Below are 26068 nucleotides of genomic sequence, written 5' to 3' on the forward strand. Positions count from 1 at the left end.
TGACATAGCGATAGACTGTAGTCAGCGATTGCAGATGCGACGACCAATGGAGCTTCTCATCATTTAATGGGCAAGATTATGTATAGATGGGAGGGATGTTTTTTTTTGTGAGGGGGATTTCTAGTAAAGTGGTGACATGTGTCACCACCTTATTAGTTGAATAAAATTAATTAAATAATAAAATAAATAATAATTTAAAATTTTAAAAATAATTAAAAATAGCATAGTCACCTGTTCCGATAAGTTTTTAATGGTAGAGTACTAAAATAAAACAAAAAGCAAACGTTAGGTATGGTTTTTAAAATAAATGAAAGTTTAGGTACTAAAATGAGATAAAATTAATAGTTAAGTATTAAATATATTGTTTACCCTTTTATTTAACACCCGCTTTGATATGTATTTAGATATGCGAATGCAATACTCTCTATGTCCTATTAAATATGTTGACTGTTGATTTTTTTGGTTAATTTTTTTAACTTTGTCATTATTTAAAATTTATTATTTAATAAAAATATGAAAAAATATATTTTAAAAACCTTTAATCAAGTAGTTTTTAAATATGTTTTTGGGTAACACACCATTCCACATTGAACTTTACTCTCTCTCCTATTTCGTTCATTGTACTTGTAATTATTTTTCAATTTACTCATTGAACTTTCGAATTGCTCTTGTTTTGGTCACTAAGAGTTATTTTATTATTGTTTTGGTATGATGTGATATTTTTTTATTATTTAATGCAAAAATAATTTAAAATATAAAATAAAAACAGAAGGTGACCGTTCATTGTTCATTAACGTTGGACATCACCGTTGATGGATGAAGATGGTGTTCGCTCAATCCCAGATTTCATCGGCCGTTTTGTCTTGACCCACTGAGTCCGAATCTGACATTCATTTTTTGGAACATATTCAAAGTCCGATAAAAAATGAGAATCAAAACGGTGATCGCCGTCGATCATCATATATGATGGTCAATCGGTCCCAAATTTCATGGGTCGTTTCGCCTCAACCCATTGAACCTGAATTTGATCTCCGTTTTATTAGAGCATGCTCAAAGTCCATGTAACATCCCAAATCAGGGCTAGAGACTAAATTGCAAATTTTGAAAACTATGTGCTCGATTTCGAAACAAGTTAAAAGTTCAAAGACTTAAATATGAATATTTCAGTATTGGATTAAATTGTAATTATAGAAGATTGAAAGGGGTATTATGGTCTTTTTCCTTTTAAAAGATATTATTTCCCCTTAAATAAGAGTGAAACACGTGGGGGAGAGTTATCTTGAAAACTCTATTCTTCTTCTGCTTTATTCTTCTCGTGTGCTCAAAGCTTAAGCCTCAAAGGTGAGTTTTAATTTAGATGGTTAATTCCTGAATTTTTAAGTTGGGTTTTATTCTTTGAGTGTTATATAAGCTTAAGGAAAGCTTATATATGTCACACCCTGAAGTTGGGGCAAATATTTTTAGAGACCAAATTGTATGATTCTCAATTTTTTATGGCAAATTTTGAAATTCCTGAAAGTTCAAGAACCCAAGCTTGAGATTGCCCCTCCCTTTTAGTGAAAATAATAAATAAGTTATTTGGTGGGATGGAAACCGTGTCCTTTAGCAATAATGGAGCATATATCTTTATCACCCATGCTAGGTGTTATTCAATACTAAATTATTAAATTATTATTTTATAAACTAGATATGAGAATAAGTTAAGGATAATGCATTTCCACATGGAATCCATTGCTTTCCAGCTTAGAGGAAATTCTATTTTATTCTTACTTGTTGATTCATAGTTTAATATGTTGACAAAAGCAAAAAAATGGAAGAGTGTAATCAGCTGAACGAGAATAATACTCTTAGCCTAGGGGGGATTTCTTTACGCAACTCAAGTTTTTGCACCAAATTCTTCAGTATATGGGGGAGCGAGTAGCAGCTTAAGCGTGAGTAATTAACAGACCAGAGAAGGTACGGGAAGTTCTTAGAGTGATGTTGGATTCCAAAGCTAACGTCGTATTTCTGCAAGAATCAAAGCTTTTAACGTTGAAGGCAATATTATTTCATCAGCTTCGATGAGGCACCTTGTCGAGTTCATTCAAGATAATAGCTTTGTCGATCTTCCTCTTGCTGGAGGACCGTTTACCTGGTGGAAAGGTAGCTATTAGGTTTGATCGGTTCATTCTTTCTATCGAAGTGCTAGCGTACTTCCCTAATAATGTGTAAAGTTCCTTACCGAGGAGCTTGTCTAACCATAAACAAATTCTGTTGCAGGATTCTTCGGTGAGTTCGGGTCCCCGTCCGTTCAAGTGGTTCAACAGCTGAGCAAATGATCAAGGATATGTTAATCTTGTTAAAAGGTCAGTTTAAATACCCAGGGTTGTGTATATCCAAAGTGCTAAAAAAATATTAAATTTGCATCAAAGTAGTTGGCATTCCAAACCAAGGAAAGAGAGACAGTGATGCGTGAAAAGAAAGAAAGAAATAGTTGAAAGTTGCATGGGAAATGAATCTTGAAATTGAGTTGAATTATAATATGGGTATCACGTGGGTTTTAGTTGAAAAAGTACAAACTGGGAAATTACAAGGTAAGTCATCTAAGTTGTTAAAAACTCAACCTTGTCTCTTAGTTTTCATGTTGTTATGATTATGGCATAATAGTTGTATTAAGATCGATTTAGTCCCTAATTTTAGTAATTAAAAATTATATTGACTCCTAAAGTTTTTAGTTTTAACAATTGGGTCCCCAGATTATTAATTGGATTTTAATAAGTATTTTTATGGCGAGGAAAATTATTTGAAGACGTATTTGTATGATAGATTGTTCGTGTTCGTTAGAAAAGATTGAAAGCTAGAAATCAAGTTGGTGAGCTGGAATTCAATAGTAATATTTTGGGTTTTGTTGACGTCCTGAATCCGAAGTCTATTTCGCCAAATTTGAACCCAGTAAGCTATTTTTCACTGATTAATCACCCGATTTGATCCGTTTTTTCGGAATTAAGCTCCGTTTTTATGTAATTTCTGTTGATATGCATCTGACGAATTATTGAAAGATGATTTCAAGATCGAGAGCGTTCGAATGGAATTTAAATGGTCGATCAGTATGGCACAAAAATCGAGGTACTACTTTACTACCTCTTTATGCTTTATGGAACATGTGAATATTGGTAAATGCATGGATAAGATAATGTTGGTCTCATTTGTATAGTTAATGAATTTCTACACTTGATCCGAATACAGTAGAAATTTGGCAACTGATTATGGTTCAAATGATTAATATAAGAAATTGATGGATTGTTAGAATTATATTATGAGTTCTGTGATTAGTGATAAATGGATTATCATAGATTTGCAGTTTATAATATATGTCATTAAAAATTAAATATTAAAGATACTCGGATGAGAAATCATGAGAATATTCTGATAGGATAAAATTACGAAAATACCCTTATATTGTAGGTTGACAAGAATTATCTTTGGAAGTTGGTTAATAACTCTGAAAAGACATATTGATCCGATATAACTACTGATGTGCATAAGAAATGTAGTTTACTTGGAAATTATGGATAACCGGTTTTTAACACCAAGAGGATTTATGGAAGATACTATAAGTCTGTTACGGAATCATTTCAAGATCAAAGAAGGTTCGAGAAAACAATTAATTATAGGATCTCTAAATTATATTATTTTCGTTAAGAGCTAATATCGAAATTATTTGGTTAAGAAATTAAGGAAATGCCCTTAAGAGGTAGAATAGTCTGAGTTGACTTTGAATGAGAAAATACTTAGAGGATTCATACTTAACTCGATTAAGTACGGATTTAATTGTTAAGATCCTGACTTAGTGCAGGAAAATTTCTGATATTCCGTTTGTAAAATCTGAGAAGGCACTTGACCCGGAAATATCCGAGTTATGAGTAAATACCTGAAGAACAATTTGTCGGGGGTGTTCTGTTGTCAGAATTTTTCGAAATGACTGAAATAAATGATAAGATTGAAATTAATAGTAAGATCAGACGAAAGGAAATTATTAAAGTGCACTGAATCTGTAAAATGACCAAAAATACCCTGTAATGGAAATGATCCAAGAATATCACCAAGCTCAAGAACGATTGGATATCCTAGAGCTCTAAAATGAATGAAATAAAAATGAACACCAAAATTACCAAAATACCGTCATGACCTATACTAAGTAAATGCCTTGGATTAATTAAGGAATCCAAATAAGCATGGGTATTGGCCTACCTTTAAAAGTAATGGAACACAATTTAAGTGAGTAGATCAACCCTAAAGCTATGTTAATACCTGAATGGAATAGATATTACTGGAATGCGTGTTCGTCTTCTTAAGTTTGACTCGATGATAAATTTTGGAAGTATTCAGCTTGGCTCAACTCTGGATCGCATTCAGTACTAAGAATTGGACGTTTGTTCGACAAATCAACCACGAAGACCAAATTGAATGGAACGGAAGTGCAACATCTGTCTGAAAATCAGGAACGCTTGAATTACTCTGGAAGATTCCGAAGTATCTGGAATGGACTTGAATGTTAAATAAATTAAGTAACCACAAGGACTGAGGATTGAATAAGTGAGTTGGATGAATCTGGAAATGTTAATAAACATATATGATGTAATGTTCTTATGGATTATGAATTACAAAATCAAGTACGTCAGTATTTCATAATATTGTGGAAGCGTGGAAATGAAATAAAGACATTGGAAGATTTATTCAGCGATAATTCCGAAAATGGTATACGGACAAGAATTTGTGGTATTAAAGAGTAAATACCCTAGAAGGAAAATGAATTGACCAGTCGACATAGATTGTTAAGGTTATGAATCTTCGTTCTCAAGATTGTTCGATTATCCGATCAATTGACATTGATGTAAAGGATTCTGAATACCCTTCTGATTACGTACAGCTTCTGAAAACTGTCCGAATAAGATAATATCCTGATAATTCACATTCTGAATAACTGATGATTCTGTCAGTTAATGAACTCTTCCAATAGTGATTCTAAATTCCGATATCCTATCGGTATACTAAATATTCATGTTTCTCTACCTATTAAGATTATCCAATACCTCTGAATAATATCTGTAAACTCTGGTGTGTTCCCTAATCATATAAATATTTTATCTGATTTCTGACTTGAATTCTGTTCTGATACATTACCTGAATTCTGTTCTGATTTCTGATCTGGATTCTGTTCTGATATCTGATCTGAATTATGTTTTGATTTCTGATATCTCCGTTTACCGATGGAGAAATGTTTTATCTGGGGGGTTTATTGTTGGAGGAAGATTATCTTCAGGCTTCTCGGCTGTGTGCTCAGGGCCTTATTGTTACTGGTTGTGCAGGGTGTATGGTTTCGGGGAACCTACACAAACAGATTGTGAAAAGATGGGGGTGTATATATATGTTTTAAAAAAACTATACTGGTTTTACGGGAACACACTAGAAAACATATTCTGATCTCCTTAACTCAATCATCCGAAATATTTCTCTGAACTGAAAGCTCATTGTCCGTTATCATCTGAAATATCAGTAGGATCTCTGCTCAGTATAAAAATCTGTAAATGTTCGGAAATAATAAGGATATGTATGTTTATCTGTATCTGGACGTTCATCAGCATCATCTGGTAGTTATGTATTACTGAGCTTTCCAAAGCTCACTCTATTACTCACCTTTTCAGGTTAAAAGAATTATACCAGTGCAGTTATCGACATCAGTAAAGGAATTCGTCCGGCGTTGTTGCAGAGTATGGTACATGTGATTAGGGGGCATGTAATTGTATTTTAATTTATATACGAGTTTGGAAATCTGTTTTATTTTTAAATAGTGAAAACTGATTTTATAAGTTTACATGTTCTGAAAAAAAGTTTTAAATTTTCCGCTATTTTTACTGTGGGTCGCTCCGGTGGCCCTAATGTGACTTCCCGAAATCGGATCGGGCTACCCGCATCGGTATGGGGGGTTACATTTAGTGGTATCAGAGCTATGGTTTGAGTCAAAATTTTTCAAGATAGGCCGGCCGGTCGAATGTCAAAATATGTCTGATCAGTACATGCCCCTAGACTACAATCGTACCTCTCTGAGCCGGAACTCCAGGGCTGAGTCCCTATCTGTAGCGAGTAAACCAAAGTTTCTATCTGTTAAGGCTATACCTGTATAAAATAGAATACCAGTAACATCTGTCTAAACGCTGTGATGTACCTCACGAGCCATGTGAGAGTTATTTATCTGAAAAATTTGACTTGACTCCGGAAATGAAATTGGGATATATTATCGCTCTAGGAGCCTAATTTCACAATCAAGGCTGAATTGTTTCCACTAGGATGAATTGGTTCTGATTATTTTATTAGAATGAGTGAGAGTTCTGATGAAAATGTATACTCAGCTGGTTAAGTATTAGTAGAGGACACATACTTTTGTAGAAGCTACTTGAAGATATGAAAGAACTGATGGAAGTTTCATTTCTTGAATTATGTGACATGAATGAATTTCGCAGACGAAATTCTTTTAAGGAGGGGAGAATTGTCACACCCTGAAGTTGGGGCAAATATTTTTAGAGACCAAATTGTATGATTCTCAATTTTTTATGGCAAATTTTGAAATTCTTTGAAAGTTCAAGAACCCAAGCTTGAGATTGCCCCTCCCTTCTAGTGAAAATAATAAATAAGTTATTTGGTGGGATGGAAACCGTGTCCTTTAGCAATAATGGAGCATATATCTTTATCACCCATGCTAGGTGTTATTCAATACTAAATTATTAAATTATTATTTTATAAACTAGATATGAGAATAAGTTAAGAATAATGCATTTCCACATGGAATCCATTGCTTTCCAGCTTAGAGGAAATTCTATTTTATTCTTGTTGATTCATAGTTTAATATGTTGACAAAAGAAAAAAAATGGAAGAGTGTAATCAGCTGAACGAGAATAATACTCTTAGCCTAGGGGGGATTTCTTTACGCAACTCAAGTTTTTGCACCAAATTATTCAGTATATGGGGGAGCGAGTAGCAGCTTAAGCGTGAGTAATTAACAGACCAGAGAAGGTACGGGAAGTTCTTAGAGTGATGTTGGATTCCAAAGCTAACGTCGTATTTCTGCAAGAATCAAAGCTTTTGACGTTGAAGGCAGTATTATTTCATCAGCTTCGATGAGGCACCTTGTCGAGTTCATTCAAGATAATAGCTTTATCGATCTTCCTCTTGCTGGAGGACCGTTTACCTGGTGGAAAGGTAGCTATTAGGTTTGATCGGTTCATTCTTTCTATCGAAGTGCTAGCGTACTTCCCTAATAATGTGTAAAGTGCCTTACCGAGGAGCTTGTCTAACCATAAACAAATTCTGTTGCAGGATTCTTCGGTGAGTTCGGGTCCCCGTCCGTTCAAGTGGTTCAACAGCTGAGCAAATGATCAAGGATATGTTAATCTTGTTAAAAGGTCAATTTAAATACCCAGGGTTGTGTATATCCAAAGTGCTAAAAAAATATTAAATTTGCATCAAAGTAGTTGGCTTTTCAAACCAAGGAAAGAGAGACAGTGATGCGTGAAAAGAAAGAAAGAAATAGTTGAAAGTTGCATGGGAAATGAATCTTGAAATTGAGTTGAATTATAATATGGGTATCACGTGGGTTTTAGTTGAAAAAGTACAAACTGGGAAATTACAAGGTAAGTCATCTAAGTTGTTAAAAACTCAACCTTGTCTCTTATTTTTCATGTTGTTATGATTAATAATAGTTGTATTAAGATCGATTTAGTCCCTAATTTTAGTAATTAAAAATTATATTGACTCCTAAAGTTTTTAGTTTTAACAATTGGGTCCCCAGATTATTAATTGGATTTTAATAAGTATTTTTATGGCGAGGAAAATTATTTGAAGACGTATTTGTATGATAGATTGTTCGTGTTCGTTAGAAAAGATTGGAAGCTAGAAATCAAGCTGGTGAGCTGGAATTCAATAGTAATATTTTGGGTTTTGTTGACGTCCTGAATCCGAAGTTTATTTCGTCAAATTTGAACCCAGTAAGCTGTTTTTCACTGATTAATCACCCGATTTGATCCGTTTTTTGGAATTAAGCTCCGTTTTTTATGTAATTTCTGTTGATATGCATCTGAGGAATTATTGAAAGATGATTTCAAGATCGAGAGCGTTCGAATGGAATTTAAATGGTTGATCAATATGGCACAAAAATCGAGGTAATACTTTACTACCTCTTTATGCTTTATGGAACATGTGAATATTGGTAAATGCATGAATAAGATAATGTTGGTCTTATTTGTATAGTTAATGAATTTCTACACTTGATCCGAATACAGTAGAAATTTGGCAACTGATTATGGTTCAAATGATTAATATAAGAAATTGATGGATTGTTAGAATTATATTATGAGTTCTGTGATTAGTGATAAATGGATTATCATAGATTTTCAGTTTATAATATATGTCATTAAAGATTAAATATTAAAGATACTCGGATGAGAAATCATGAGAATATTCTGATAGGGTAAAATTACGAAAATACCCTTATATTGTAGGATGACAAGAATTATCCCTGGAAGTTGGTTAATAACTCTGAAAAGACATATTGATCCGATATAACTACTGATGTGCATAAGAAAATGTAGTTTACTTGGAAATTATGGATAACCGGTTTTTAACACCAAGAGGATTTATGGAAGATACTAGAAGTCTGTTAAGGAATCATTTCAAGATCAAAGAAGGTTCGAGAAAACAATTAATTATAGGATCTCTAAATTATATTATTTTCGTTAAGAGCTAATATCGAAATTATTTGGTTAAGAATTTACGGAAATGCCCTTAAGAGGTAGAATAATCTGAGTTGACTTTGAATGAGAAAATACTTAGAGGATTCATACTTAACTCGATTAAGTACGGATTTAATTGTTAAGATCCTGACTTAGTGTAGGAAAATTCCTGATATTCCGTTTGTAAAATCTGAGAAGACACTTGACCCGAAAATATCCTAGTTTATGAGTAAATACCTGAAGAACAATTTGTCGGGGGTGTTCTGTTGTCAGAATTTTTCGAAATGACTGAAATAAATGATAAGATTGAAATTAATAGTAAGATCAGACGAAAGGAAATTATTAAAGTGCACTGAATCTATAAAATGACCAAAAATACCCCTGTAATGGAAATGACCCAAGAATATCACCAAGCTCAGGAATGATTGGATATCCTCGAGCTCTGAAATGAATGGAATAAAACTGAACACCAAAATTACCAAAATACCCTCATGACCTATACTAAGTAAATGCCTTGGATTAATTAAGGAATCCAAATAAGCATGGGTATTGGCCTACCTTTAAAAGTAATGGAACACAATTTAAGTGAGTAGATCAACCCTAAAGCTATGTCAATACCTGAATGGCATAAATATTACTGGAATGCGTGTTCGTCTTCTTAAGTTTGACTCGATGATAAATTTTGGAAGTATTTAGCTTAGCTCAACTCTGGATCGCATTCAGTACTAAGAATTGGACGTTTGTTCGACAAATCAACCACGAAGACCAAATTGAATGGAACAGAAGTGCAACATGTGTCTGAAAATTAGGAACGCTTGAATTACTCTGGAAAATTCTGAAGTATCTGGAATGGACTTGAATGTTAAATAAATTAAGTAACCACAAGGATTGAGGATTGAATAAGTGAGTTGGATGAATCTGGAAATGTTAATAAACATATATGATGTAATGTTCTTATGGATTATGAATTACAAAATCAAGTACGTCAGTATTTCATAATATTGTGGAAGCGTGGAAATGAAATAAAGACATTGGAAGATTTATTCAGCGATAATTCCGAAAATGGTCTACGGACAAGAATTTGTGGTATTAAAGAGTAAATACCCTAGAAGAAAATTGAATTGACCAGTCGACTAGATTGTTAAGGTTCTGAATCTTCGTTCTCAAGATTGTTCGATTATCCAATCAATTGACATGGATGTAAAGGATTCTGAATACCCTTCTGATTACGTACAACTTCTGAAAACTGTCCGAATAAGATAATATCCTGATAATTCACATTCTGAATAACTGATGATTCTGTCAGTTAATGAACTCTTCCAATAGTGATTCTAAATTCCGATATCCTATCGGTATACTGAATATTCATGTTTCTCTACCTATTAAGATTATCCAATACCTCTGAATAATATCTGTAAACTCTGGTGTGTTCTCTAATCATATAAACATTTTATCTGATTTCCGACTTGAATTCTGTTCTGATACATTACCTGAATTCTGTTCTGATTTCTGATCTGGATTCTGTTCTGATAATTGATCTGAATTCTGTTTTGATTTCTGATATCTCTGTTTACCGACAGAGAAATGTTTTATCTGGGGGGTTTATTATTGGAGGAAGATTATCTGCAGGCTTCTCGGCTGTGTGCTTAGGGCCTTACTGTTACTGGTTGTGCGGAGTGTATGGTTCCGGGGAACCTACACAAACAGATTGTGAAAGGATGGGGGTGTATATATATCTGTTTTAAAAAAACTATACTGGTTTTACGGGAACATACTAGAAAACCTATTCTGATCTCCTTAACTCAATCATCCGAAATATTTCTCTGAACTGAAAGCTCATTGTCCGTTACCATCTGAAATATCAGTAGGATCTCTGCTCAGTATAAAATTCTATAAATGTTCGGAAATAATAAGGATATGTATGTTTATCTGTATCTGGACGTTCATCAGCATCATCTGGTAGTTCTGTATTACTGAGCTTTCCAAAGCTCACTCTATTACTCACCTTTTCAGGTTAAAAGAATTATACCAGTGCAGTTATCGACATCAGTAAAGGAATTCGTCCGGCGTTGTTGCAGAGTGTGGTATATGTGATTAGGGGGCATGTAATTGTATTTTGATTTATATACGAGGTTGGAAATCTGTTTTATTTTTAAATAGTGAAAACTGATTTTATAAGTTTACATGTTCTGGAAAAAAGTTTTAAATTTTCTGCTATTTTTACAGTGGGTCGATCCGGTGGTCCTAATGTGACTTCCCGGATCGGGTCGGGCTACCCACATCGGTCTGGGGGGTTACAATATAAGCTTAATGCATTAAGAAGAGAGATTTAGAAATGAATTTTTGATATAAAGAGCTTTGAAGTTTTATTGATGAATTTGACTTGTCATTAGAAGGATTAAGAAGTTTAAAGCATTAAAATTGAATTTAGAACACATAGAAAGTTTGATGAAATTATTTGATTCAAGAGTTATAGTGAGATATTGAGGATAATGAAGTGTTATAGTGTTTAAAGAGGGTTTATATATGTATAGATAAGTTTTAAGGCATAAGGAGAGGTTAACAAGTAGAATTTGGAGACAAAGTGTTTAATTTTCGGGATTAAAAATGAAAATCTGGGCAAGAGATATCAGTACCTATTGAGTAGATGCCGATACGACAAGGCAAATTATGAGGATTGGATGCATGGGATATCGATACCTATATGAACGATATCGATACCATATGGTTGAGGTTAGAGGTGGGTATATGAGCTAAGGCCCTCAGGCTACCCGTTTAAATTGAAGCTCATTTAAATTGCGGGCTTTTTAGCCCGGACTGTTAAACCCGCGGGTTTAATGGGTATAACCGCGGGTAGCCCGCGAAGCCCACAAAAGCTCGCTTAATTTAAAATTTTAAAGAAAATAAACTTAAAAAATTTTATAGAAAAAGAAAATAAATTACCTATAAATATGATATTACTTATAACCATTGTAGTTCTTAAATTTATTAGAGCATTTGTCATAATTCTACCGCTGCTTGATATTTTTTTTCATTTACAATGTATCAAATTATTCTTCATTTTAAAAAAATAAAAAATAAAATATTTATATAGTATTTTAGTCTTATAAAATTTACATCATTATCACTTTGGTATTTAAAGATTTTTTATTTAATTTTGACCTTTATTTTTTTCATTAAGTATGTTATCCATTTCGTTCTGTAATTATAAAAAGTCACGTGATATTTTAATAATATATCACTTGACACATAATATTTGGATTAAAAATAAGAAAGAAAAGTAAAAGAAAAAATTGAAAACATACTCTGTTGAATTTTTCTGTTTGAATTTCTGCTTGTAGACAATTCTGTGTCTTCATATTATAGCATTGAATAATTGTGTTTTATTAAAGTATAGTGTGATTATTGTTTTATTTGTTTTTCAATTTGGTGATAGAAGTGAATATTATTATTTTTTAATTTGAGTTTAAGTAATTATATCATTATATATATATATATTAATGATTAAAAAATTAAAAAAAATATTATTTTATAATCATTAATGACTATTTAAAATAAAATTTAAATATTATTTATTTTTTTACGGTGCTACCTTCCTTTTCAAGTTACTGGATCATTTTTAAAGGTGTAACAAGTTAGAACATTAATTTTTATTGCATTTAAAGTATTTAATTTTTTTAAAAACGGGCCGCGGGGTAAGCCCATTTAACCCGCGAGTTAAATGGACGGGCCACGAGCCTTAGAATTCAAAACCGTTTATGCATGCGGGCTTTTTAAACCGCTCCGTTTAAGCCCGCACCGTCAAAACCCACAGGCTAAACGAACTGGTAGCATGTATACCCACCTCTAGTTGAGGTATCGATACCTATTTGGAGGGTATCGATACCTGCGTGGGGTATCGGTACCGTGAGGGTGGTACCGATACCACTTAAGTTGGAAAGTTGAAATTGGAGTTTTAATTAGTTTATATTGAAAAGATTCGTATCAAGTGATTTGAATCTTGTCATTCATTAAATCACGTATTTGTGTAGATATCTATCGGAATCAAAGTTTGGATAGATCATCAAAGTAAGATTCTCAAGAGAACAAGAGTTTGGTAGTGTCCATTAAGACCCAAGTGAGTACATGATGATAAGAGTAAGTTATGCTATGGAATTAAGACTTGTGATAAGTCTAATTATGATATTAGGTTACATGAGTATGTGAAAATAATCATATAGGGATATGAGTCCATGCATATGTTAGAAGTAAGTGCATTTTTATATGTGATATGTGTGAATATGATTTGTATGTATTACATGTATGTGATTTATGAATATAAAAGGATAAAACATAAGATAAATGAAAAGATATGAATTATATGTGACCACATGATAATATGATATTTTGAGATACTAAATTAATGAAATATGTAAAAAGAATGTATGCGCTATGTGATGATATTTATGTGTTCATATGTTCATGAGAAGATATGATAACAAGATATAAGCCATGTGACAAGTGATATGAGATATATGATAAGAAGATATGAGACTCCATGTGAGTATTACACTATATATGTGATAAGAAGTCATGAGCTTATATGTGTATATGATATGAATATGTGAAAGTGTAATAACATAAATAATAATTCTCATGTTATGTGTTATGAGAGCTAGGGGTATAGTTGGCATGCCAAGAGTTGAGGGTTCTACGTGGTCCTTCGGGACATAGTGGTCTTCGGGACAATTCTACACTGTCCTTCGGGACAAATTCATATGCCCCTAGTGGGACCTTATATGAGCTGTGGTGACAACATATGTGCACAACCTCTATGTACTCACATACCTTAAGTTCTCAAAAATATACATGGGTTAAACAAAGAAATAACATAAGGAAATCTTGTATGACGTTATATGTTTTGTGGGGAAAGATATAATATGAGGTACTTCAAAGGTTAGGATCATATTATATGTTCTAAAAGGATTAATGACAGTGATAATGACAATAATGTGACTAGAATAATGATGATATGTATGTGCATGTATATAATTGTTTATATGAATTGGTATATGATGTTTGTATTATATTATGATATGAATTATGAAATATTCATGCAATATTGAATATATAGAAATGTTAAGTGTATATATATATATATATATATATATATATATATATATATATTTCTATGATAACAAGAAATTAGAGATATTTAAGCAATGATAAGTATATTAATGATGATTGATGTATGGACACAAGCATTGTGTTATATGAAATGTGCATGCATTTGTTAATTAGTTATATTTCCAATTATGTATTTACATGTCTCACTAAGTCTATGACTTAGCGTGTAAGTGGCTTACACGTAGGTGTTGATAAGCAAGAGAATCAAGCATAGAATCAGCAGAGCAGCATATATCCACTCGAAGATCAGATCAGAAATATTTGTAAAGTATGCCTTGTTATGTAATTTAGTATGCTGTCATGTAAACAAAGTCATTAAGTATGTACGCTCTGATGGAGTGGTAATGTATTAAACATGTTTGTAAAAGAATAACTTTATAGAATGAAAGTTTTAAAATTTTCTATGGTTTTTATAAAAGTACGTGTTTTGAATAGTCAATGTGACATATCTGATTCATACCCAGGTCGGATACGGGTTGGGGGTATTACAGTCCACCAATTGAAGATTGAAAGTGAGGAAACCGAAATATTTTGATCGAGATTCACGGGGTTTTGAAACATTTTCCGATGAAACAACCACCATATTCGAAATCAGAAGGTCAAGGCGAAGCAACCCATGAAATTTGAGATCGAACGATTGTCGGTTCTGAAGGCTGATGATGGTTAACTCTGGTTAACAGTGGGCAATGATTATGTTAAATGTTTTTAAATTTAAAGATAATAAAATATTATTTTATCATTTATTTTAAATTACTTTCATATTTTAATAATAATAAAAATGTTATGTCATATCAAAATAATAATAAAATAATTCAGAGTGGCCAGACATGAACAATTCGAAAGTTACGTGAGTAAATTAGAAAGACTGAAAGTACAATAGGTAAAATAGGAGAGAGAGTAAAGTTTAGTTAAGAATAGTGCAATTTACCGTATATATTTTATAAAATTTAATTGTTTAAAATATTTAAAATAATAATGGTCAAAGTTTAAATTTTTTGACCTTTTAAAAGTTAATAATGGGCACATTTAGTGGGACGGAGAGAATACTAAAAAATAAATAGATACACGTATTAAATATATATTGGGCATGATATAAAAAAGGGCATATAACGTTTGATTAAATAGTTACTTTGTTTTTTATTCTTTTTGTGAAGTATTTTGTCCTTTATCGTTTCGTTTTGGGGCAAAAATGTCTCTATGGATGGAAATCATATGTTAACAAATTGTTAACATTCCAAAATTGAAACATTTTTACCTTAATATGAAATATCAAGGCTTAAAATTACTATTTGATCAAATATTAGGAGTCATTTTGCCCTAAAATAAAATAGTGGTTTTCAAAATGCTAAAAAAAAGAATTATGGACAAAATGATCATTTTAATAAACGCTGGGGGTTAATTTTGATATTATCCCTATATATATTTATTTATATATCATACATGATTTACCGGCAAACTAAGAGTAACTTGTTGATAACCAAATGACTATTTTATGTGGCATAGCATTGTGGCCAATGTTTTTTTGTTGAACAAATAGAACTTCCATTGAAAACATAAAGAGAACAAATTACAAGGGTACGGAGCAAAGGCCCGAGATCACATACAAATGAAGGCTCAAATCAAACAAGGGAAAGAAACCGTAAAACACAAAATATAAAAATAACATTAAGGAAACATAGATTAAGTCATGTTGGAGTTCAAATAAGGCTCAAATGGCTTGCAATCTGCAATTATTTTAACATAATTTGATGGTTGGTTTACTTTAAGCTGCTGTGCTTAAGTTGCTTAGATGTTATAGCTACTGAAGTTCAACAAGGAAATTCTTTTTTGAGATCTCCTAAATGATTCGTCTAATTTGTAGCGTCTTGGTTATAGCTACTGAATGTTAATGTGCATATGGAGAAAAATGTATTTGCTGTTTTCTACTCTGAAGGAGGGGTGGGGGATTCTCAAGATACGTGAAGTTTTCTGCGCTACCGTTATCCTCTTACTGAAGATCTAGGCAAACAAGGTCTCATGGTAATGAGGTATGGTTTTTTTTGAATAGTCATGTGATTACAAAATAATATCTGTTTAAAATTTTTCTTAGTCATCGATAATGCATACAAAACCTGTAGATGCAGCTGCTCGAACATGAGAACAACACTCTATTTTACTGGTACAGTGCTGCCTGCTTGTTTGTTTAACATCATTTGAATCTTACTATGAGCAATAGTTGCAGTGAATTTCTCATCTCATGTGGCAACTGCTGCTTTACTTGTACCTTTCCAGCCTCTAATGGTTTCAGCTATTCACAGTAGTGGAATGGAGGTAATTTTTCCATATCGTTTCTTTGGAATTGTTTGTACTGCTATCTTTATGCTTGAAGATTTACATGTTTAGTGTTGGGTATTTTTATATTTTTTTTCCTTTTTAGTGGATCTAATAGATGACCCCTTGATTCAATTTCTATATAGTCAACAAACTGACCCTTTTGTAAACTATTATTTTTCTCTACTTTTGGTAACTAAACTTTCATCTTTTTTAAAATTATGGGTTTGGGAACCCACAGTCTGGTCGGTGTATCGAGCGTCTTGAGAAACTTCAAGATCCACATGTCATTTTCCTGATTGAGACAAAACTCTGTGCAAATCGTGTTCGTGACATGCACTACCGATTAGGTATGTAACATTGTTTTGCTGTTGGTGCTGATTGTTCCCGTGGGGGGCTTGTTCTTTTTTGGTCATCCGATTATGGTCTGTTTTTAATATCTTATTCGGTACATCACATAGACATGGTTGTCTCCGCTGTGACACCCTGGAGATTTACTGGTTTTTATGGGGCGTCAGTTATAACACATCACCCTCAATCCTTGTCACTTCTTCGTCAATTGTCTGGTTTGATATTGCTTCCTTGGCTTTGTATTGGAGATTTAATGAATTTATATGGATAACTGAGAAATCAGGGTCATGCTTGCATAGTGAAGGTTAGATGGCTTTATTCCGGGGTTGTTTAGAGGATTGTGAGTTAATGGACCTTGGTTTTATTGGTCGGTGGTACACATGGGAACGTGGTCGCACTCTACAGACTAACGTGTGCAAATGTTTGGATAGGGCAGTGGGAACTCCTGTATGGCATCACCTATTTTATTCCACGTGAGTTTAACATTTGGATAGCACGATTTCTGATCATTGCCCCTTGCTGGTTGATACGGATGGGTTGCTACATCTACCCACCACCGTCCGTGGTCCTATGCTTTTTCGGTATGAGGTTAATAATACTGCTGATCATGCCTTTGTTAATCTCGTGCATTCAGGGTGGCTTTTTTTTTATCAACTAGTTCCTCAACGGTTAGCAACCTTGGGAGCCTCTCTTGGCACTAGCAAACAACGTGCACCAATGAACAACGTCAAACTGTTCTGAATCTAACAAACCGGCTTCGGGTTCTTTAGCCATCACCAGCTAGGATGCCTCCTTGTCTGATATCCATATCCTACAATCACAGCTAAATAGTTTGATGACGAATGAGGAAATTTACTGGTGCCAACAGAGTCACGTGAATTGGCTTCAATTGAGGGATCATAATACCACCTATTTTCATACGTCGGCCTCCATTCGACACCGACAAAACACGATAACTTACACAATTTACTCTTCTGGTGTTGATGTTTATGATGATGCCAATATTCGACAGTGTTTTACCTAATATTTTGCCGACTTGTTTCGTGGGGTTCCTTTGTCCGATTATGAAGCTATCCTCAGTGGTATTTCACCATGCATTTCCACAAATCAGAATGAAGCTTTATCCGCACATTCTTAGCGATGAAATTAAGAGTACCACTTTTCAAATGCCCCCACTCAAGGCCCCAGGTCCGGATGATTTTCATTCTTACTTCTATCAGTCTTTTTAGTATGAGGTTGGTCTTGATATAACCTAGTACTGCTTTGACATCTTAAATGAGGGAGTAGACCTGACTACCATCAATCTTACGACCATTGTGCGTATCATGAAAATAAAGAATGCCCATACGGTTCAGAATTTCTGCCTCATAAGCTTGTGTAATATTCTTTACATGGTTGTTTCCAAAGTCCTAGTTAATCGATTAAACATGTTATGGGCCATTTCATTGATGAATGTTAGAGTGCTTTCGTTTTGGATCGGTTGATTATGAACAATACTCTTCTTGATACTGAGGCTCTTCATACCTATTGGTGTCGTCGATCAGGCCATCAGAGACTTTTTGCGCTCAAACTTGACATGAGCAAGGCATACGACTGGGTAGGTTGGGATTTTCTTAAGCATATTCTTTGTCCGTTTGGTTTCTATAGACAATGGTGTTATGTTTGACTTGAAATTAAGTTTGGCAAGATTGGAAATTTAATCTTGGTTGGTGGCCAACTTATTGAAAAATTAATCTTGGTTGGTGGCCAACTCATTGGAAAATTCTTTGGTAGGTGGCCAACTTATTTTTCATGTTTGGTCCTTAAAATATTAGGTTATTTATAAGTTTAGTCCTTAGAACTCAACTATAAATAGGCCTAAGTATTTCATTAGAAATCATCCCAAAACATGTTCTCTCTTCCTCTTGTATTCTTCATTCTCCCAACAATTGGCGATATATTGAAGTTATCATCCGGTGTGGTGCCCGAGGAGCAGACGATATTCTCGTCGAACCTCGTAAATTTGGTATGTTCTCTCCTTTATTGTTTTTATTCGGTTTTTCCATTGTGTTTCAATATTCAATAGTTTGAAAGGTTTATCCGCTGTGCAATCTTTGGTGGTTATGATTTTAAAATTTGAGGTCAATTTTGAAACTACGTTCGTGTGGGAAATAACCCGATTTCCCCAATAATTGGCATCAGAGCTTCGGTTGAGGTTATCCCAGTAGTTCCGTTGCTGAAAAGATACAGTTCATGCCATTGAATATTGTTCATTGGAATTAAAATGCCAAAATACGGATCAGTTGAGACATCAAGCTCTTCATCCGGACCGGTGAGGAGGAGGATGTCAAATGCAAATTTCTCGATGGAGTTGTTCGATGGATCCGGTCATTTTGGCATGTGGCAAGGCGAGGTGTTAGACACTTTATTCCAACAAGGTCTAGACATTTCCATTGAGGAAGAAAAGCCTGAATATATGGAGGATAAAGAATAGGGAATAATTAATCGTTTGGCGTGCAACACGATTCGATCTTGTCTTTCCAGTGAGCAGAAGTATGGCTACAAGAACGAGACTTCTGCAAGTAAGATGTGGAAAGCATTGGAGGAAAAATTCCTAAAGAAAAGCTCTCAAAATCGTCTCCACATGAAGAAAAGATTGTTTAGATTTGATTATCAACCAGGCACCAGTATGAAATTGGGCATGGATAAAACCTTCAAAGATGAAGATTTGGCCTTGATGTTGTTTTCATCTCTTCCAGATGAATTTGATCACCTTGAGACAACGCTACTTCATGGTAAGGATAATGTTACCCTTAAAGATGTAACTGCTGCTTTGTATAGTTATGAGCTCAGGAAGAAAACCAAGAAGGAGAGCAAGTACGAAGCAGCGGAGACCATGGTAACAAGAGGTCGCTCGAAAAGTCAAAAGCCAAAGTGGAGAGGGAGATCAAAGTCGAAGTCCAAATTGGGAAAAGATGAATGTGCATTTTGTCATAAGAAAGGCCATTGGAAGAAAGATTGTCCGAAGCTGAAGAAGAAAGGAAAAGCTGCTCCAGATGTATGTGTTGCAGAGCATGATGCAAATGAATCTGACATATCATTGGTTGCTTCATCCACAACATTCCATTCAGATGAATGGATATTAGATTCGGGTTGCACCTATCATATGTCCCCTAATCGGGAGTGGTTCTCCGATTTATTAGAACTAAATGCAGGAGTTGTTTATATGGGCAATGACAATGCCTGTAAAACTGTTGGGATAGGTTCAATTCGATTGAAGAATCAAGATGGATCAACCAGAGTTCTGACGGATGTCCGATACGTGCCCAGTTTGAAGAAAAATCTTATCTGGTTAGGAGCCTTGGAATCCAAAGGCTCAGTAGTCACTATTAGAGATGGAGTTTAAAAGTCACATATGGCGCATTTGTGATGATGAAGGGCATCACGAAAAAAAATTTGTATTACTATCAAGGTAGTACAATTATTAGAGCAGTTGCAACAGTTTCCGGAGGTAATGATTTGGACGCAACCCAGTTGTGGCATATGCGGTTGGGACATGCTGGAGAGAAATCCTTGCAAATTCTAGCAAAGAAAGGATTGTTGAAAGGTGCAACGACTTGCAAATTGAACTTTTGCGAGCATTGTGTTCTGGAAAAGCAGAAGAGAGTGAAGTTTGGCACCACTATACATAATACAAAAGGTATTGTGGATTATATTCACTCATATGTATGGGTTCCTTCAAAGACATCGTCTTTGGGAGGAAACCATTATTTTGTAACATTTGTAGATGACTTTTCCAGAAGAGTTTGGGTGTATTCGATGAAGTCTAAAGATGAAGTGCTACAAATTTTCCTGAAATGGAAAAATATGATCGAGAACCAGACTGGTAGAAAGATCAAACGTCTTAGGACGGACAATGGAGGGGAATATAAAAGTGACCTATTCTTTGACGTTTGCCATGAGTATGGTATTGTTCGACACTTCACTGTTAGAAATACACCACAACAGAATGAGGTGGCAGAGCGTATAAATTGAACACTATTGGAGAAAGTTCGATGTATGTTGTCTAATGCTGGGTTAGGCAAGACATTTTAGGCTGAGGCTGTGACATATGCTGGCCATCTCATCAATCGTCTGCCGTCATCAGTGATAGGAGGAAATTGGAGGTATGGTTTGGAAAACTTGCTACTAATTATGATTCCTTACATGTATTTGGATCCACTGCTTATTATCATGTGAAGGAATCCAAGCTTGATCCGAGAGAAAATAAGGCTCTCTTTATGGGAATCACCCATGGAGTGAAGGGATTCTGCCTTTGGTGTTTAGACACCAAGAAGATAATTTGTAGCAGAGATGTTACCTTTGATGAATCTGCCCTAGTAAAGAAAGTAACAAGTGAAGCTGTCCAGACAAGTAGTACTCCGCAGCAGGTGGAGTATACTCCAAAACAGGTGGAGTTTCAACAGACGATGATTCCAGAAGTTGATGCAGCTGATTCTTCAACTCCAATAGAAGAATCAGAAGATGAAGAGGTTCAAACCCAAGAACCATTGGAGATACTAGAACCACTTGCAGTTACAAGGCAAAGAAGAGAAATTCGTAGACATGCTCGATTTGTTGATATGGTGGCCAATGCTCTTCCAGTTGTTGATGATGATATCCTTATCACTTACCAAGAAGCAATACAAAGCTTGGAAAGTGATAAGTGGAAAACTGCCATGGATGAAGAAATGCAATATCTCCAAAAGAACAACACTTGGAAACTGGCTCAACTACCGAAAGGTAAAAGAGCAATTGGATGCAAGTGGGTATTTGCAAAGAAAGATAGATCTCATAGCAAGAAAGATGTTCGCTACAAGGCACGGTTGGTAGCTAAAGGCTACGCTCAAAAGGAGGGAATCGACTACAATGAAGTATTTTCCCTTGTTGTGAAGCATTCCTCCATTAGAATATTGTTGGCCTTGGTAGCACAGTTGAATTTGGAGCTAACTCAACTTGATGTAAAGACGACTTTCTTTCACGGTGATTTAGAAGAAGAGATCTATATGACTCAGCCAGAAGGATACAAAGATGGTGGTTGTGAGAAATGGGTTTGTAGCTGAACAAATCGCTATATGGATTGAAGCAATCTCCGAGGCAGTGGTACAAGTGATTTGATAGCTTTATGAGGAGGCAAAAGTACACTAGAAGCAAATATGATCATTGTGTGTATTTACAAAAGCTCAAAGATGGATCTTTCATTTATCTTCTCTTGTACGTTGACGATATGTTGATCGCTTCGAAGAGTCAAAAGGAGATAGACAAATTAAAGGCTCAGTTGAATCAAGAGTTTGAGATGAAAGATCTAGGTAAGGCCAAAAAGATTCTTGGTATGGAGATAAGCAGAGATAGATAGAGAGGGAAGCTTTGTTTAACACATAAGCAGTATCTGAGAAAGGTATTACAATGTTTTGGCATGAATGAAAATACCAAACATGTAAGTATCCCATTGGCTTCTCATTTGGAACTTAGTTCTCAATTATCTCCTAAAACTAACGAAGAACGAGAGTATATGGAAAAAGTTCCATATGCTAATGTAGTTGGGAGCTTGATGTATGTAATGGTGTGTACGCGTCCTGACATTTCACAAGCAGTTGGAGTTGTGAGAAGGTACATGCATGATCCTGGAGAAGGACATTGGCAAGCTGTGAAATGGATTCTACGGTATCTCCAACAAACAGTGGATGTTGGTTTAGTTTTTGAACAAGATGAAGCATTTGGTCAGTGTGTGGTTGGATATGCTGATTTTGATTATGTTGGTGATTTGAAAAAGCGTCGATCAACTACTGGGTATTTGTTTACTCTTGCTAAAGCCCCAGTAAGTTGGAAGTATACATTGCAATCTACGGTGGCCTTATCTACTACAGAGGCAGAATACATGGCAGTTTCAGAGGCTGTAAAAGAAGCAATTTGGCTTAACGGGTTGATGAAAGACTTGGGAGTTGTTAAAAGTCACATTAGTCTCTATTGTGATAGTCAGAGTGCTATTCACTTAGCAAAAAATCAAGTATGCCATTCAAGGACGAAGCATATCGACGTGAGGTATCACTTTGTGCGGGAGATCTTTGAAGAAGAAAAGATTCTGCTTCAGAAAATTGCGACAGTAAAAAATCTTGCAGATATGATGACCAAGGTAATAACAGTAATCAAGTTCAATCATTGTTTGAACTTGATTAAAATCCTGAAGGTATGAACACCTTCAGGTGTGTGGCGCTTGTGAGCACAATTAGAGGCACAACATCAAATTTGGGGAGTTGAAGAAGTTGAGTAGGCTTGGTAATTTCAAGCCAAGGTGGAGATTTATTATGTTTGACTTGAAATTAAGTTTGGCAAGATTGGAAATTTAATCTTGGTTGGTGCCCAACTTATTGAAAAATTAATCTTGGTTGGTGGCCAACTCATTGGAAAATTCTTTGGTAGGTGGCCAACTTATTTTTCATGTTTGGTCCTTAAAATATTAGGTCATTTATAAGTTTAGTCCTTAGAACTCAACTATAAACAGGCCTAAGTATTTCATTAGAAATCATCCCAAAACAAGTTATCTCTTCCTCTTGTATTCTTCATTCTCCCACTTTGGGAATTCTAAAGAATTCCATTTGTTGTAATATTAGCGATATAGTGAAGTTATCATCCGGTGTGGTGCCCGAGGAGTAGATGATATTCTCGTCGAACCTCGTAAATTTGGTGTGTTCTCTCCTTTATTGTTTTTATTCGGTTTTTCCATTGTGTTTCAATATTCAATAGTTTGACAGGTTTATCCGCTGTGTAACCTTTGGTGGTTTTGATATTAACATTTTAGGTCAATTTTGAAACTACGTTCGTGTGGGAAATAACCCGATTTCCCCAACAAATGGGTCTCCCTTTTAATACGGTGTTTGTTGTGTCATACCAAATATGGGTTAATGGTTAACTTTCTACGATGATTCATCCTAATTGTGGACTCTGTCAAGGTGATCCTTTTTTGCCATATTTATTTCTATTTTTGTATAGAGGGGTTATCATCGTTGCTGAGCAAGTCTTTTGCTTCGGGTCAGTATCTGGGTATTAGTTTGAGCCGGGGTGGTCCTGTTATTCACCACCTACTTTTGTGGATGATTGTCTGTTGTTTGGTCAGGCTCACCATGCCGATGCTACCTCCTTGATTTCAAGTATTTGACAATTTGAAACTTGTTCTCGGCAGAGGGTGAATTTTTCTAAGTTAGATTTTTTTTTCCAGTGCCAATACATATATCAATTGTCGGTCTTTCCTTGTAGGTTTGTTTGGGGTTTAGATAGTTATTAATGTCAAGCTTTATTTGGGGTTCCCCTTGGAATTTGGATGGAATCGATGCCACACATTTTGATTTCTCTAGGAGCATCTGCTTGAGCGAGTGAGCGGCTCATCGATCAGGCACTTCTCTCAAGGTGGTAAACTGGTCATGATTAATTCGATTCTGTAAGTTTTTCAGACTTACTAGATGAGTCTGTATGATTTACTGATGACTTTGTGTCATGATTTGAATATGATAATTGATCGATTTTGGCGGAGCAATGACATTGAAAGGGGTGTGATTCATTGGCTCGACTTACCCTTTATTCATCTGCCAAAGTCATACGATAGACTTGGTATTTGAGACTTCAAATTGTTTTGTAATACCTTGAATCCCATATTAGTAGTTTGAGTTGACCATAGACCTATAAATCGAGCCCAATAGACCTATTAGAATAGTTAGACCAAGTTGAGTTGGGTTTGAGCTTTATATGGGCCCAATTGTTAAAGGGGTAGGACCATTATAATATGAGATAAAAGAAGATGAATAAAGGTGAAATTTACCCATTGCTCAAATAAGATGAAACCCCTCTTATTTCATTTGATACACATGAAATCCTATTCCCTTTAACTCACCAAACACTCTTCCTCTTCTCTTCTTCTTTCCTTCTTCATTTTCCTCTCTAAAGATTGTGTAAAGGTGAAATCTTTAAGAATTTTAAGTTTAATTTGGATTAGTAAAGGTAAGAACTCTAATCTCCATCTCTCAAGCTTCAATTTAAACCCATATCTCAAGTTTTAGGCATAGTTTCAAAAAATGGGTTTTAGGGAGGTTTAAGAGAAGCAAATGATTCTAGCACAGTTTTGGTTGATTTGAGTTATAGGAAGTGCTTATAGCCTCAATCCAAATACTTAGTTGAGTTAGTAATCCATTTCTTGACTTGTTTAGTGAAAGAAGTTGGGGAGAGCTCTAAAGCTAGAGGAAAAGGAAAATTGATTTTCGGTTGATTTTGAGAGAGTTTCGAGCAACTAGAACATCAAGGTAACACATTTACATCTCTTTTATACCAATTTTGAGTCTTTAGAATGCATTCAAGCTATAAAATTAAGTTGCGAAGCATGTATGAGCATGAATGGTAGATCCTATCATATGATGTTATTTAACTCGTATAAAGCCCTTTTTCAGATCCATTATTTCATGTATGAACTTATAATAATCATTTGGAAATGTTAGGATTGTTTTGAGAGGGTTTTGGAGAGTTTATACATGCAAAATTTGAAATCAACAGCAAAGGTTTCAAAACCCCCTCTTGCTGGTTTTTAACCCAGTTTTTCAGAATGTAAAAATTCATAGAGGTTTTGAAACCCCCTGACCAGATTACAAAAATGGACGATGAGGTTTCGAATCCCCCTTAGGCTCGTTTTGAAACCCCTACTTAAAATTGACCAAATAGGCCTAGAATGGTACACGAAAGGTCGTTTACCTATTATATGCTTCTAATTGGGAGAATTTCTAATAAAACTACAAGGGAGAACCAAAATAATCAATTAAAGCTAGAAACAAGAATCATCTAGGATGTTATTAAAATAGCATTGGTTGATGCTCGGGAAATGACCAGGACACCCGATTTACTTTATTAAATTATATTAGTGTCGAGAAATATCATTGTCTATATATCCTTAGGTAGTGCACAAGGTAATTTAAACTGACTAACTAGGGCCGAGGCCTGACATTCGCGAGGGGTGGGTTAGTCGAGGGTGTTGTGTCCGATGTAGAGATTTTGGGCCTTATCCTCGATAGACTAGAGGGGTGCGTGAGCTCTAAGATGTAGAACCCTCAGCCGTACCATGATGGCTACCATAGAGTAGAGAGTAAAGTATACAAGTATGCTCACTATTGCATTTCACTTGATAGTTTGAGCATTAGTTTAGTTGTTAGTGTGGTACTGGGCTAGTGAGCTCAGCCATCGAAATTTGTTTCCGTGCATAGGTATTTAGGAAGAGCATCCGAGGAACCTTCTTAGCAGAAGCTATCCATAATAGAGCATGAAGGAGAGTACGTCTCGAGATATATTCTTTAGAAGGCATGTATAAATTGTAGACCTCTTTTCGTATTCGATTCGTAACATTATTTTTGAATATAATGAATTTGTATTATTTTGATATAATTATTTTAAAAGCTCTCGAATGTGAATTATTACATATTTAT

The 26068-nt window shown here is 34.7% G+C and overlaps 2 long non-coding RNA genes across 2 annotated transcripts; both read left to right on the top strand.

Annotated features, from left to right (window-relative positions):
* The first annotated feature begins 1809 nt into the window (after positions 1-1809).
* Positions 1810-2845, top strand: LOC120155006. Its single transcript, XR_005518930.1, has 3 exons — positions 1810-2142; positions 2260-2345; positions 2806-2845. It is a non-coding gene; the product is annotated as an uncharacterized LOC120155006 (long non-coding RNA).
* Positions 2846-6798: 3953 nt separating this feature from the next.
* On the top strand, positions 6799-8081 carry LOC120155000. Its single transcript, XR_005518928.1, has 3 exons — positions 6799-7236; positions 7354-7667; positions 7896-8081. It is a non-coding gene; the product is annotated as an uncharacterized LOC120155000 (long non-coding RNA).
* Positions 8082-26068: the final 17987 nt, after the last annotated feature.

The sequence above is a fragment of the Hibiscus syriacus genome, unplaced genomic scaffold, assembly GCF_006381635.1.
Source record: "Hibiscus syriacus cultivar Baekdansim isolate YM2019G1 unplaced genomic scaffold, ASM638163v2 tig00111157_pilon, whole genome shotgun sequence".
Lineage (NCBI taxonomy): Eukaryota > Viridiplantae > Streptophyta > Magnoliopsida > Malvales > Malvaceae > Hibiscus > Hibiscus syriacus.